Source organism: Adiantum capillus-veneris, chromosome 1 (assembly GCF_014529385.1).
Source record: "Adiantum capillus-veneris isolate H3 chromosome 1, ASM1452938v2, whole genome shotgun sequence".
In the NCBI taxonomy this organism is placed as follows: Eukaryota; Viridiplantae; Streptophyta; class Polypodiopsida; order Polypodiales; family Pteridaceae; genus Adiantum; species Adiantum capillus-veneris.
The window spans coordinates 49,075,939-49,088,552 of record NC_140931.1 but is presented as its reverse complement, the minus strand read 5'-3'; the positions used below and the strand labels follow the sequence as shown (position 1 = coordinate 49,088,552).

Here is a 12,614-nt window from a genome sequence, read left to right as displayed (position 1 = left end):
GAATGCTACTTTCAAGATGAAAGATTTGGGGCTGTTGCATCATTACTTGGGTATACAATTTAAGCAGTGTGATGGTGGTATTGCCTTGTGTCAGAAAAGTTACAAAGAGACATTGCTATGTAAGTTTGGACTTGAGGATTGCAAACCTATTGCCACTCCCATGGAAACAGGTTTGAAGTTGAGTCTACATGATGCTGGTGATCCTGCTGATGTCACTCTTTACCAAACTCCTGTTGGCTACCTCATTTATGTATGCAACACGAGGCCAGATATTCAGTTTGCAGTCTCACAGGTCAGCAGATTTATGCATAGCCCAGGGTCTAAGCATTGGCACGCTGTCAAGAGGATTTTCCACTACCTTAGTGGCACTTTACATCTTGGCTTTTTTTATCCCAAGGGGGGATCATTGCCGCTAGACTTACATGCTTTTTCGGACTCAGATTGGGCTGGTTGTTTTGACACGCGAGTGTCCACAAGTAGTTTTTGTTTCATGCTTGGCAGTTCATGTATATCATGGTTGAGCAAGAAGCAACCTACTGTGGCCACTTTGAGTTGTGAGGCTGAGTATAGGGCAGTCTTCATAGCTATGGTTGAGTGTGTATGGCTCATACGCCTTATGGCTGATTTGGGTGTTGGACAGGACACTGCCAACACTATCTACACTGACAGTCAGAGCGCATTGGCAGTTTGCGAGGAAACCAGTTTTTCATGCTCGCACAAAGCACATTGAGGTGCATTACCACTATGTCAGGGAGAGGCTCTCAGCAGGAGAGATCAGCTTGGCTTATGTGCCAACACAGGACAACCTTGCAGATCTTTTCACAAAGGAATTGTCTCGTGAGAAGCTTGAAGCTTTCCACAAATCTTTGGGCTTACTCCCCTTTGTGGATTGATCCTGTCCTCAGGGCATGGCACTTCCTTTACTCATGTGCCAACTCTCGTTCACCGCATCACTCCAGGGGGGATTTGTTACCTTATACATGTGGTAGTGATGTGTGTGAACACACTAGGACCGCCGGGCATTTTTTTCCTCTTTAGGAGGTTTTTTTCCCCCATGCATTGTATATACGCCCATCAATCTAGGGCTATCAATTTTTTCATTGCACACTAAGTAACACACTCTCTATTGTGTGCCTTGAGCTTCCTTCGTCTCTCCCAAGCTGTGTGTGTTTCTCTGCAACCCTAATTCCAACAGTCTCATGAGATTCTTGGATACAAGGAAGGCTAAACAACCAACCTTATCGCAAATGGAGACTCCCTTGGTAAGATCAATGGATCCTCCATATGTTGTTTCTCTAGGGGTCTCAGTGCAATCTAAGCCCACAAGTGATAGCTTTACCTTTCTAAGTCTAGCTCATCTTTCCCTTGATGAAACCACGGCTATCATGCCTACCCCAATGATAAACATGCCAAGAAACACGCCATGGACCTCATTTGTTAGTAAAGCACCGCTACATGGTAGCTCAATGCCTGCAACAGTACCTACAAGTGTGTACCAATTGTATACACCTATAGGTCCTCGTACTCATGTAGTTCCTACCCCTCCCATTGTTTCAACAACCTATGCTCCACAACCACAACACCCAAGCTCTTTTTTCCATGGGACCATACCAGCTAGCATTAGCATCTTTCCCTTGATGTCACCACAGCTACCATGCCTACCCCAATGATAGACATGCAAAGAAACATGCCATGGATCTCATTTTTTCGTAAAGCACCGCTACATGGTAGCTCAATGCCTGCAACAGTACCTACAAGTGTGTACCAATCGTATACACTGTATAGGTCCTCGTACTCATGTAGATACTACCTCTCCCATTGTTTCAACAACCTATGCTCCACAAACACAACACCCAAGCTCTTATTTCCACGGGCTAGCATTAGCATGTCACATCCGACGTCTACTATGCCTAGGGCCACACATATGAACTTTGGGCCGCCACATGGCACAACACCGTACCAAACGTGCATGGTGGGAACGAAAGCTAAGCCTAGTTTCAAAGGGCGGTAGATGTGCTGCTAAAGCTAGAAACCATGGCGATAAGGCCCGGGGTGGAGACTCTGATGACGCTAATTGGATGGTTTGGAAAGCTGTGCTTGGTTGAGGAGGCAGAAACTCTTTTCAAGAACCTCAAAGAGAAAGTCGATGTTCCGGATTGCAAAGCTTACACTAGTCTTTTTTCAGTGGATGCTAGAGCAGGTTTCGTTGATAAGGCGAAGGCTCTTCTCGCTGAGGAGGTTGAGATTAATGCTTCAGCTTACGAGCTAATGATTGTTTCCCTGCTGGATGGCAAGGATCGTGAGGAGGCTCAGTCCATGCGAGATCGGATGATTGCCCAAGGTCTCACCCCATCTGATGAGGTATTAGGAATTCAAGCAGAGAGCTTTCTTGCAGGTGTTAGCGAGCCTTCAGAAGGAGCAACACAAAGCTTAGGGATAAAAACCGAAAGTTTTCTTGCGGGTGTGAGTAAGCGTGCGGAGTAGGCACCCGACACTCTGTGAGGAATAATCACCACTCTGAATTTCATGTCAGCTTCTTTGAAGTCTTTATTGTTGCTATGACAGAGTTGTGCTCTTTTTCGAACCTTTTTCTTGAGTAGCAAGGTATATCTTCAATCAAAGTGCGTATACGAAATCTACAAACAAATGTTTGTGCATTGATTCCACATATTTATCAAAGATTGGACAACGTTTCAAGTGTTTGAAATGCTTATATTGCTTGGTTACAATCGTAGGTAGTTGTGATCATGGCAATCAGCTAAGATTCGGGCAGAGATAAGCCTGAATCATGCCAGATTGTCAGATAGCAAACAAGTGGTTCTTTTATTGATTTTTTTTTATTTTTTTTTTTTTGCAAAACTCACAATTGTGAGTGAATTATATTGAGCAGCCGAAAAAATTACAAGGTTTTGTCATGCTCATGTTAAGCCATGACAACATCCAGGAATCATAATTACAACGGCTATAAGGGCAGCCACTCCTACCGATGGCCAAGGTTTGCCCCCGGTATTCCGTCTACTTACAGCAAGGCACAAGTAGTCCTAGACCACTCCTCCGACTGATGCTTGCGCCCGAGTGCCCATATTAGCGCTTTGCTTTCCTGTATAATTTCTGCAAAGCTTGCCATGTCAAATCCTCCTTCAAACACACGGCAGTTCCTTGTTTGCCATACATTATGAAAGAAGAAGTATCTAACAATCTGAGTGCTGACGAGGACTACCTGAGTTTTTACCTCCAAAGCATAGGTCAGTCTTGAAAAAACTAATTTTCCATGTTCTCTGGACCCACTTGCATACTTTCCCTGCGAGGCCTTTTATAGCTGGGCAGTCCATCAAAAGGTGGGCCAGATCTTCACTAGTCAACCTGCACCCCAAGCATCGATCTAACCCAATCCCTCTCTCCTGAATCTTCACCCCCGTCGGTAGAGCACCCCAAATAACCTTCCATAAGAAAACCTTCATGTATTGTGGAACCTTTGGCTTCCATATGTTCTCCATTACATGTTCCCACCTTTCCTCCGGCCATTGCTTTTTCCATATCTTATTAAGGGGGCTAGACCAATTCTTATTTTGCATCATTGTCTGATAAATGATTTTATTATGGGGTCTCCACTAGAGACTGCTTCCAGGCCATTTCCAGGCTTTCCAGTCCAACTCCGAGTCATAGATTTTGGCATCACTAGATTGTCAAGTTCTTTCATCACTTTGTGGACAAGCAAGACCTCCAAGCTATTGAGTTGGTACTGAGAAATCATAAGGTCAATGGTTTTCCAACTCTTGTTGGCATTGTCCCAGAAGTGCTCAAGTCGGATCAGACCCTTATTATTCAACTTCCTTGCTGTCTCAATCCAATAGGGATTTTGTGGAGGATCTACAACTTTGGAGAGCCAGGGGGACCAATGTAAGATGGAGTTGTTGAAGTATCTGGCTTCTTCCCCCCACTTTAAGACTCCTGCTACTCTATTGGATTTTCTTACCAATTCTCCTGAGCTGCCCCCCAGTCTTCTTCCCCCCACTTTAAGACTCATGCTACTCTATTGGATTTTCTTACCAATTCTCCTGAGCTGCCCCCCAGTCTTAAGGTAGACCACTTTAAGACTCCTGCTACTCTATTGGATTTTCTTACCAATTCTCTTGAGCTGCCCCCCAGTCTTAAGGTAGACCACGCAGGGGCAAGCAGCATGTCATGAATCTCCACCCCTCTCCACTTTCCTCCCTTCAAGCCAAGTTTAGTTGCTTCTATCATATCTCTGATCATAACTGCCCAAACTTGATCCTGTTTAGCCAAGGAAACCACAAATTTGGCGCAACAAGCTTCTGCATGGGTCACATGGTTAAGAAGCCCGAGGCCTCCTTGATTCCCCAGCCAAGCAACAGACTCCCAACTGGCCCATTGGCATGGCCTGGAAGATTTCGTGTTATTTTTCCATAAAAATGTTTTTACTGGTTTTAAGAACTCTTTCCAGTGACACTTAGCCATCTTGAGAAGCGGGCTAGTGAAGGCAATATAAGGCATCATGAAGGCATTCATCACTTTTTTCCGACTTGGGAATGGGAGAAGAGCATACTCCCACCTACTCATTTTTGTTTTGATTTTTTCAAGCACCCACTCGAATCTTTGCTTGTGAGTTACATCCACCCCCAAGGGGCTCCCAGATGTCTAAGGATCTTTCCTTTTGTGACAATCTCCCCTGATCAGACAGAAGGATCAAATGAGTCATTTTCTGATAGGGAAATCATCCTTGACTTCTCTATATTACACTGGGACATCGAAGCTACCAAGAACATTTGTACAATCTCCAGAGCTTTTTTGATGACCTAGGGGCATGCCTTCAAGAAGAGGAGACAATCATCTGCAAAAATTTTTGCCAGGAGTTGTCTATTTCCTAGTAAAACAAGGCCTTGCACCTCCCCGCGCTCAGCACTAGCTTCGAGCGTCGTGATTAGAGGATGTGATCCTATGGCGAAAAGTAGGGGGGCAAGAGGGCATCCCTGTTTAATAGAACTTTTAACCTCAAAAGAGCCCACAATTCTACCGTTAAATAGGAGCTCTGACTAGCTTCCAGCCCCCATTACACGAACCATCCAACAGAGGCGCGGCCCAAACCCTAGAGCTTCCATGATGGCTTCTATATATGTCCATGTTATTGTGTCATAGGCCTTGTCCAGGTCCAACTGCATTAGAATGCACTCCTGCTTTGTGACAGTTGCGTACTCTATGCCCACCATTGCTGCCAATATGTTATCGTATATGGACCTTCCTTTAATGAAACCATGTTGATGGGGGGAGATGATCTTGGTTAGTAAGGGGGCTAGTCTGAGGGCCGCTGCTTTAGCTATAATTTTGTAGGCCACCGACATCATCATTATAGGGCGCCAATGTTGTAGTTTAGAGCAGTAGATCTGTTTTGGGATGGGCTTGATAAGCGCTCTCTTCACACTTGTCTCCAACGACCCATCGAACATGGCTTTATTAACCAAACTTGTGATTGGGGCCTTGAGATCATCCCAAAATTCTGCATAGAATTCCACTATCATCCCATCCCGACCAGGGAACTTTTCCTTGCCAAGGGCTTGCAATGCTAGTGAACATTCGTCTTCAGAAAATGCCCATTCCAAGTTATTAGCTTCTGAGTGGGGAATTTCCTTTTTAACACTCTGTAGTAAGGTCCCTCTGGCTTCCTCCACTTCTTGGGACTGGGTCTCCAGCCGTCCAATGATTTGACTGAGATAGCTAGCATCATACCAGCCATTTCATCCTGGTTATGAACTGCTGTCCCTTTCTCATCATCGAACGAGCGGACGTGGCCCTGGCTCTTCTTGATTTTTTTAGAGCCCTAAAAAAATGAGCTTGATTGGAGGCTTCCGGTTGCAAATAAATCTCCCTAGAGAGAAGTCTAGCCTTTTTTATATCTTCTATCTACTCATTAGCGAGGTTCGATTTGGCTTCAAACCATCGTTTGTGTTTGCCCTCAGTAGTCTGCCCATTTTATAGTGGTAAGCAATTGTACCTCCACTGAAAGATGCAACAGGTGATCCTCCCTAGCTTTCTTGATTTGGGGGCCTGAGGTTGATTGCTTTCTCTGGATCCTCCGAGAAAAGAGGTCCCACGCATTGTGCTTGTTGAGGTCGACATATTTTTTTAGCTTACCCAGTGCTTTCTTGGCTAGATTCCTAAAAAGAGGGTCTTTGAAGAGGTGCCCCTGTTACCAACAGTTCTTTTTTAACCTCTTGGGGCCTTCTCCTCCTCTTTATTCTTCTTAAATTGAATGCGCAGAGGAATGTGATCCAAGAGGATTGTTGTTGGGACTACCTTCATTTCCATCAGCGTTGGCATCCAGTCAGCTTGGTGCGAGCAATAGCATCTGTTCAGTCTGGAGGCAGTGCGGGCATACTGAAGGCTTGTGTAGGTGAACCCAAGAGTGCTGTTCCATGGGCCAACATCCCATAAGTGGATCATTGCCCACTTTGCGCACAAACTTTTCCATTTAGACCTTTCTGAGCCAGCCACCAGCACATTGGAGGATCCTGTTCTATCCTTGATCTTTTCTACCATGTTAAAGTCACCAACCAAAAACCACTCCCTTCAATAGGGGTATCTCTGACATGCATCCATAGTTTGGCTCTATCTTTTGCATTGCAAGAGCTATACACATTCACAATGGTGAGGGGACGCCCTTCCCATCTGATTCTAATCCGCAGGATCCTGCCGGATGGGTGGTCAAGAACCAACTTCCGCTCCAATTCTCTGTCCACAATGCTAAGGACGCCACTGAAGGCGTTATTTCCTTCTCTATAGAATACCAGTTTCTTTCCTAGCATCTGCTTTCTCTTGCTATGGGCGTCTAAATGGTGTTCCTGAATGGCCCAAAAGTTGATTGTCTTCTCCTTTTTTATTTCCTCCCAAAAAAAAGTACTCTTCTTCTGGGTTTTCAACCCCTTTACGTTCCAAGATTGGATAGTGAGAGACTCCATCATTAATACGGAGTTCATTGGGATAGAGGAACGAATTCTTCAGCATCCGAATCATTCCCCCCTGGTCTCAGGAGAATCTGGGGGTTCCAAGTCAGAGGATTTATTTTCTTGCAGTGTTGCAAATGGATTGTGCAGAGGGATAATGAACCCCCCTTATTTTGAAGGGGTGGAGGATGCATTAGATCCTTTCACCTCCAGCGTTCTGACGACTTGCAACACTTTGGAGTCTCTTACTACTGCCTACACTCTTTTGGCTCTTTTCAGACCCGGGACTTGGACAGCCATCGCCGTTGTTACTGTCATAAATTTGGGGGTAGCAGCAGGAGTAATGATCCTATTAATATTTCCTCTACCTTCAGAAGCTTGTTGTATGAGAAGCGATTCTTCCATCATCTTTTCCTTCATCTTTGTATCCATTTTCTCACACACCATCCCTCCTTCACCCTTCCTTGTATTTGTCCCTTCATTATTGTCTCCCTGCTTCTCAAGCCCTCCCATCGGGGATTCCATTTTATTGGGGCCCTGTACTACCGGAGCTGTAGTACCATTAGAATTCAATGGGAAATCCTTGGCAAAGTGACCAAAGTTGTTGCATTTAAAACATGCCCCGAAGTAAGTTTCAAAGTTTAGCGGAATGGTAACAAGCCCAACTCCGACATTGATAACCATGCTTTTAGGTGGCGTTTTAGACAAATCCCATCCTATACAAACCCTGTTTGAAGTTCTGTCAAACCCTCTCTTACTAGGTATAAATAAGGGAGTGCCCAATTGGCTAGCAAGCATCCTGAGATTATCCCACAGCCAGCTAGGCAGTCCCACAAACTCTACCCAGACCGGATGAACCGCTTGCAAAGATTCAGCCGAAACACTAGCTCCCAAGGCACCACACACACCGTAGTCCTATTAAATACTAGGGGCCCTTTGTCGAGGATCTTATCCACATCAGAGGCCTCTTTGAATCTCACTGAGCAAAACCCGTTAGCTAGGTATGAAGTACTTTCAACTGCTCCTCCATGACCAAGGATTTGAGGGCCTTGCAGCCATTGGATCATCTCAAATCTGTTCGGGATTCTTCCACTGAATCCAAATACAAGCGTCATCTTAGCTTGGATGGCTAGCTGTTTTTTTATCCGTGCTGGTGGAATCGCTACAGTAATAGCCTCGACAACCTCCACATGCTGTGGAGGAGGGATTTTTAAAAGCAGAGAAGGCTCGATCTACCAACCCGTCTTCTACCAGCACACTGAGTTCTGAATGGGAGCAAGTTCTTTTGTTGTTGTTAGGGCCGGACTCAAGCATCTTGTTGACTTCCAAGAGCTCTTGTTGCAGTCTAGCTTTTGTATTCTTTAGGTTTTTGATATCCCCTGCACTTGACATCCCTTCTGCTGAGCTTTTTCCATTATCCCTAGAGTTAGGCCCCTTGAGTATGCTAGCAAACGATATACCTGGCCTGCAAGTAGCCGATGAACTTGACGCTTTATTTACATTCACACAGATTGGTCCCTGAGGAACCCCGTCTTTGATGGTTTTTACTTCGAATTTGAACCCTTGTGCTGAGCCCATTTTCACTCCTGTTTCCTCAGAGGGGACTTTTTCGGTCGAAGCAATTTTGAGCTCTTGCATGGTTGATACCTTTGGCGAGCTGGGGCCTGACATTTCCGTGTCATGCTCCGATCTCAAGACCAAGACGCCGCCTATATTCATTGGCACCGCTAGCTCCGTTTCGGACATTTTCCTTGCCGCTAATATCTGCGAGAATTTGCAAATGTCCTCATTTACGGCGAGACCGTCGAATTCCATTAGCATATAACCTTTAGTAGCTTATCAATCGCTCAATTCCACAATTGGGCCAACCGCAAACTCCCGGCTTTAAGGCTCTGGTGTGAAAGGGGTACCATGCAAAAGGGAGGTCTTAAAGAGCAAGGGTGATAATTAACTAAAGCTGCCAACGATTATTAACACTTGCTACCAACGATAATTAACGTATGTTGCAAACGATTATTAACTATGATGCCATCGCGATTATTAAGTGCTGAGGGGTATTGTGCAGCAGGTTGAGTGGAGGTGGGCGTGCTGGAGTGGGGGGGGGAGATGCGGTGCACTAGCAGCTTGGCGCTACCCTATTCATCTCCTCCAAGCCGCTGAGGCTGACGTCCAAAAGCTCCCTGTTTTGTGGGTCCAGAATGGCCTCGGCGCACAAGGAGCAGACCTCGCAGGTGAACAAACCTCACTCCGGAGTATGCCACACACTCATGCACAGCGAGACCTAGTCCCAAGAAGCCTGCACGCTTCTTCTACCCTGCTACCGCCATCGCCACGCTACTATTGAAACTTTCTTCTGTGTCATGCATTTTTCTTTCATCATTTCACTTCCTAATCTTACCGGAATGCTCATACTTTACTCTTTTATTGAAATGTTAACGGAAGTCATTGTCATACCAATATTTTTGGTTTTGGCCCCATCTCTCTCTCTCTCTCTCTCTCTCTCTCTCTCGTGTCACTACCGGTTGAACAAATGCTAAGCCTTGTATTGGCTTAAGAGTAGCAGAGTCACATGCCATATTTAACTTATAGGTCTTTGTTCTTTTTTATCTTGCTTGCCCAATGCCTTCTTCAATTCATAGCCCATGGGGCAAGCGCGTGCACGCACACCCGTGTTTTCCAAAACTTGGAAAACCTAAAAATAAGAGTCATATTGAATATATTTAAGGTTTTTAGATTTATTTTCCACAATTTCAAAGGTCATCTCTTATAGGTCTTTGCTCGTTTTGATCTTGCTTGTCAAATGCCTTCTTTGACTCACAGCCCATGGGGCAAGCGTGTGCATGTGCACGAACGCACACCCTTGTTTTCCAAAACTTGGAAAATGTACAACTAAGAGTCATATTGAGTATATTTGAAGGTTTTAAGATTTAATTTTCCACTATTTAAGAGGTCGTCTCACCTTCAAATGTTTAATTTGGCAGTAAATTTCAAATTTTGTAGGTGCGAGGTTTATTTCGAGCATGTGCAGTATGCAAACACGTTCTCTCATAATGATTTTCACACTTCGCAAGGAGTACCAAAATGTCATCCAAAGAGTTTCATAAAAAAGTCACTAGGTAATTTATTAAAAAACAATTTTAAACACTAAATTTGTTGTCCATCTTTCCACTTCAAGTTGGGTGCCATGTGCACACACAAACTTACACACCTTTCTTTGTTTACCGATTTAGCTCTTCACTTATGGGTAAGGTCATTGAACCCTTGCCCATGATTCTTCCATACCCGTGTGAACAGTGTCTATGATGAGATTGCCTCACTCCATATTCTCTAAGTTTAATTTTGCCAAGAATCCCCATCAATTTAAACTTTTCTATGGAACTTCTCTCCTAGATTTCCCCCCTTACTCACTATGTGATATGAGGCACACTTGCTAGTTGGCCTTCTTTGACATCGCTCATACCATTAGGGTTGCACTAGTCCTCTCAATTGAGCAATAGATCTGAGTCCAAACTATGCAATCTATAAATCATGCCGAATAGTGAGCGGTAGTATACTTTTGGCCGAGGAGGGGCTCGCCCAAAATGGAGGTGGGTGCGCAAGGGATGGATAATAAATCATACAAAACACACACACGTTGGCGTGCACGTGCACACACTATGTTTTATGCAGTCATGATTTCAACCTTGTAGAACGAGTCCAATACTTAAACACCAAGCTACACATTCATTACTCCCCTTTAAATAACAAGACAACAAATGAGTGCCAGTTTAATTGTCAGCATGTTGTACCTTGAGGCTACCCATCATTTTTCACATTCAATGAGGGATTTCCATTACATAAAAGTAGTAGAGCGGCTAGAAGGCAAGTAGGTTGAGAGACATGACTATCTCCAGGGGGAGCTTTAGTTGGGATACGTGCACTTAGAGTAAATACATGCATAAAAGGTGTAGGCCACAAACGAAACCATAGTGGACCTTAAGAACTAGAGATATGCCTTGAGAATATAGTATGCATCACTAGCCTTGTAAGAATGTATGGCACACAAGGAACCTCCGTGTGTTTGAAGGTGGATCTAAGGTGGCAAGCTTCACAGAAATTATACACGAAAGCAAAGTGCTAATATGGATGCTCGGGCGCAAGCAAAACTTGGAGGATTGGCCAAGGACTATTGGTGCCTTGTTGTCAGTGTTGGGTTCAAGCCTTGTGGTCTAAGCCCGTGGGAAATTCCCCTTATGGCATGCAGAGGAAAGTCTAGTCTATGTAGAGTGTACATGCAAAGTCTCCTTTATATAAGGCTTTTTGTTAATACAAGTATATACACAAGCGTTTTTATTTCTCTGTGTCGACTCCTTCTCTCTCGCTCTCTTTCTCGTTCTTTGCACCTGCACCCGTCTCCAAGCCATGGATTGCCTCAGGTTACACCCTCCATAGCACTCGTTCCAACAACTGGTATCAGAGCTTGGCGCTCGCAGGCAGACAGGCCACCTCTCAAAACGCTGCTGTTTTGTGACGTCTAGGTGTAGCAGGTGGCATCCATCTCACTTGCATCTCAAAAGGCCACGGTTTGGCGGTTGTTCCCAGGCAGACAGAAACGGCGGGCTAGCATCTCAACAAGCAGCATAGTTAGCATTTCAAAACGCTATTATATAGCACCCAATTGGCAGGGACTAGACAAGCCTCTCAAAACGTTGCCTTTGCTGCGTAGAAGAGCATCTCAAAAGGGTATCTAAATTTGCACCTACAAACACTGCTTGCAGAGTTGGGCAATTGTTCACACAACATAGCTTTTCAAAAACATGTAAGGTAGTTTTGTTGAGCTTGGCAATTTCACAGCTTTCTAAACGCTTCTTGTGTAAGTCAAGGCATCGATGATCCTAGCATATCAAAAGGCAGCATTTAAGCTTGTTAATAGGGAAACTTTGCACAATACAGCATCTCGAAAAGCAACAAGTAAAGGAGCATTTTTGGCAATATTTGCAGCATTTCAAAAAGCTGGCAATACTCAAGAAGTGAAAGCATTTAGAAGCCGGTTCAAGAGCGTCTTGTGGAACTTCCATCGGCTTGACAACAATAATTGTGCCCGATAAAAGTGATGCCGAAGAATAACAACAAGGCTTATCCAAAAATCATAGCTCATGTGATAAGCAAGCCACCTATGATTTTTTCAACACTTTGCTTCGAGCTTTTGGTACATCAACAGATGCAGAAGATGAAGATCTGCTTCGAGATTGTGGTACAAGACTTCACAAACTATTTTTATCTGGTCATAGAAGTTTTATGTTTATTTGTCAACACAGTCATATATTTTTCAGTCAAAGCCTTCTTTTAGTTTCTCTGTTGTCAGTCATGCCAAATTTTGTACGGGATATAGACACTGCCATCCATAAATGGTAAGACCTCCCATTTTTCTCAGTTCTCAGCTAGCTTTTTTCCGCTTCTCATGAGGTTACTGGGTACACCTTAAACCCACGGTTTGGCAGTAAACCAAAAACTCCAATACTTTTGGTAGCTAATGTTTTGACCTACACCCTATCTGTTCAAGGGGGGGTTACTAATCTAGCACCAGGTTATGGATACACCAGAAATCCTTGGTTGTGAGAAAACGTAAAACTCACGGTTGACGAGTATACCAAAAACTCGTGGTATCATGAGTTT

At 44.4% G+C, this 12,614-nt stretch overlaps 1 pseudogene; it reads left to right on the top strand.

Moving 5' to 3' along the window:
* The first annotated feature begins 2,034 nt into the window (after positions 1-2,034).
* On the top strand, positions 2,035-2,502 carry LOC147464688 (uncharacterized; annotated as a pseudogene).
* The last annotated feature ends 10,112 nt before the right edge of the window (positions 2,503-12,614 follow it).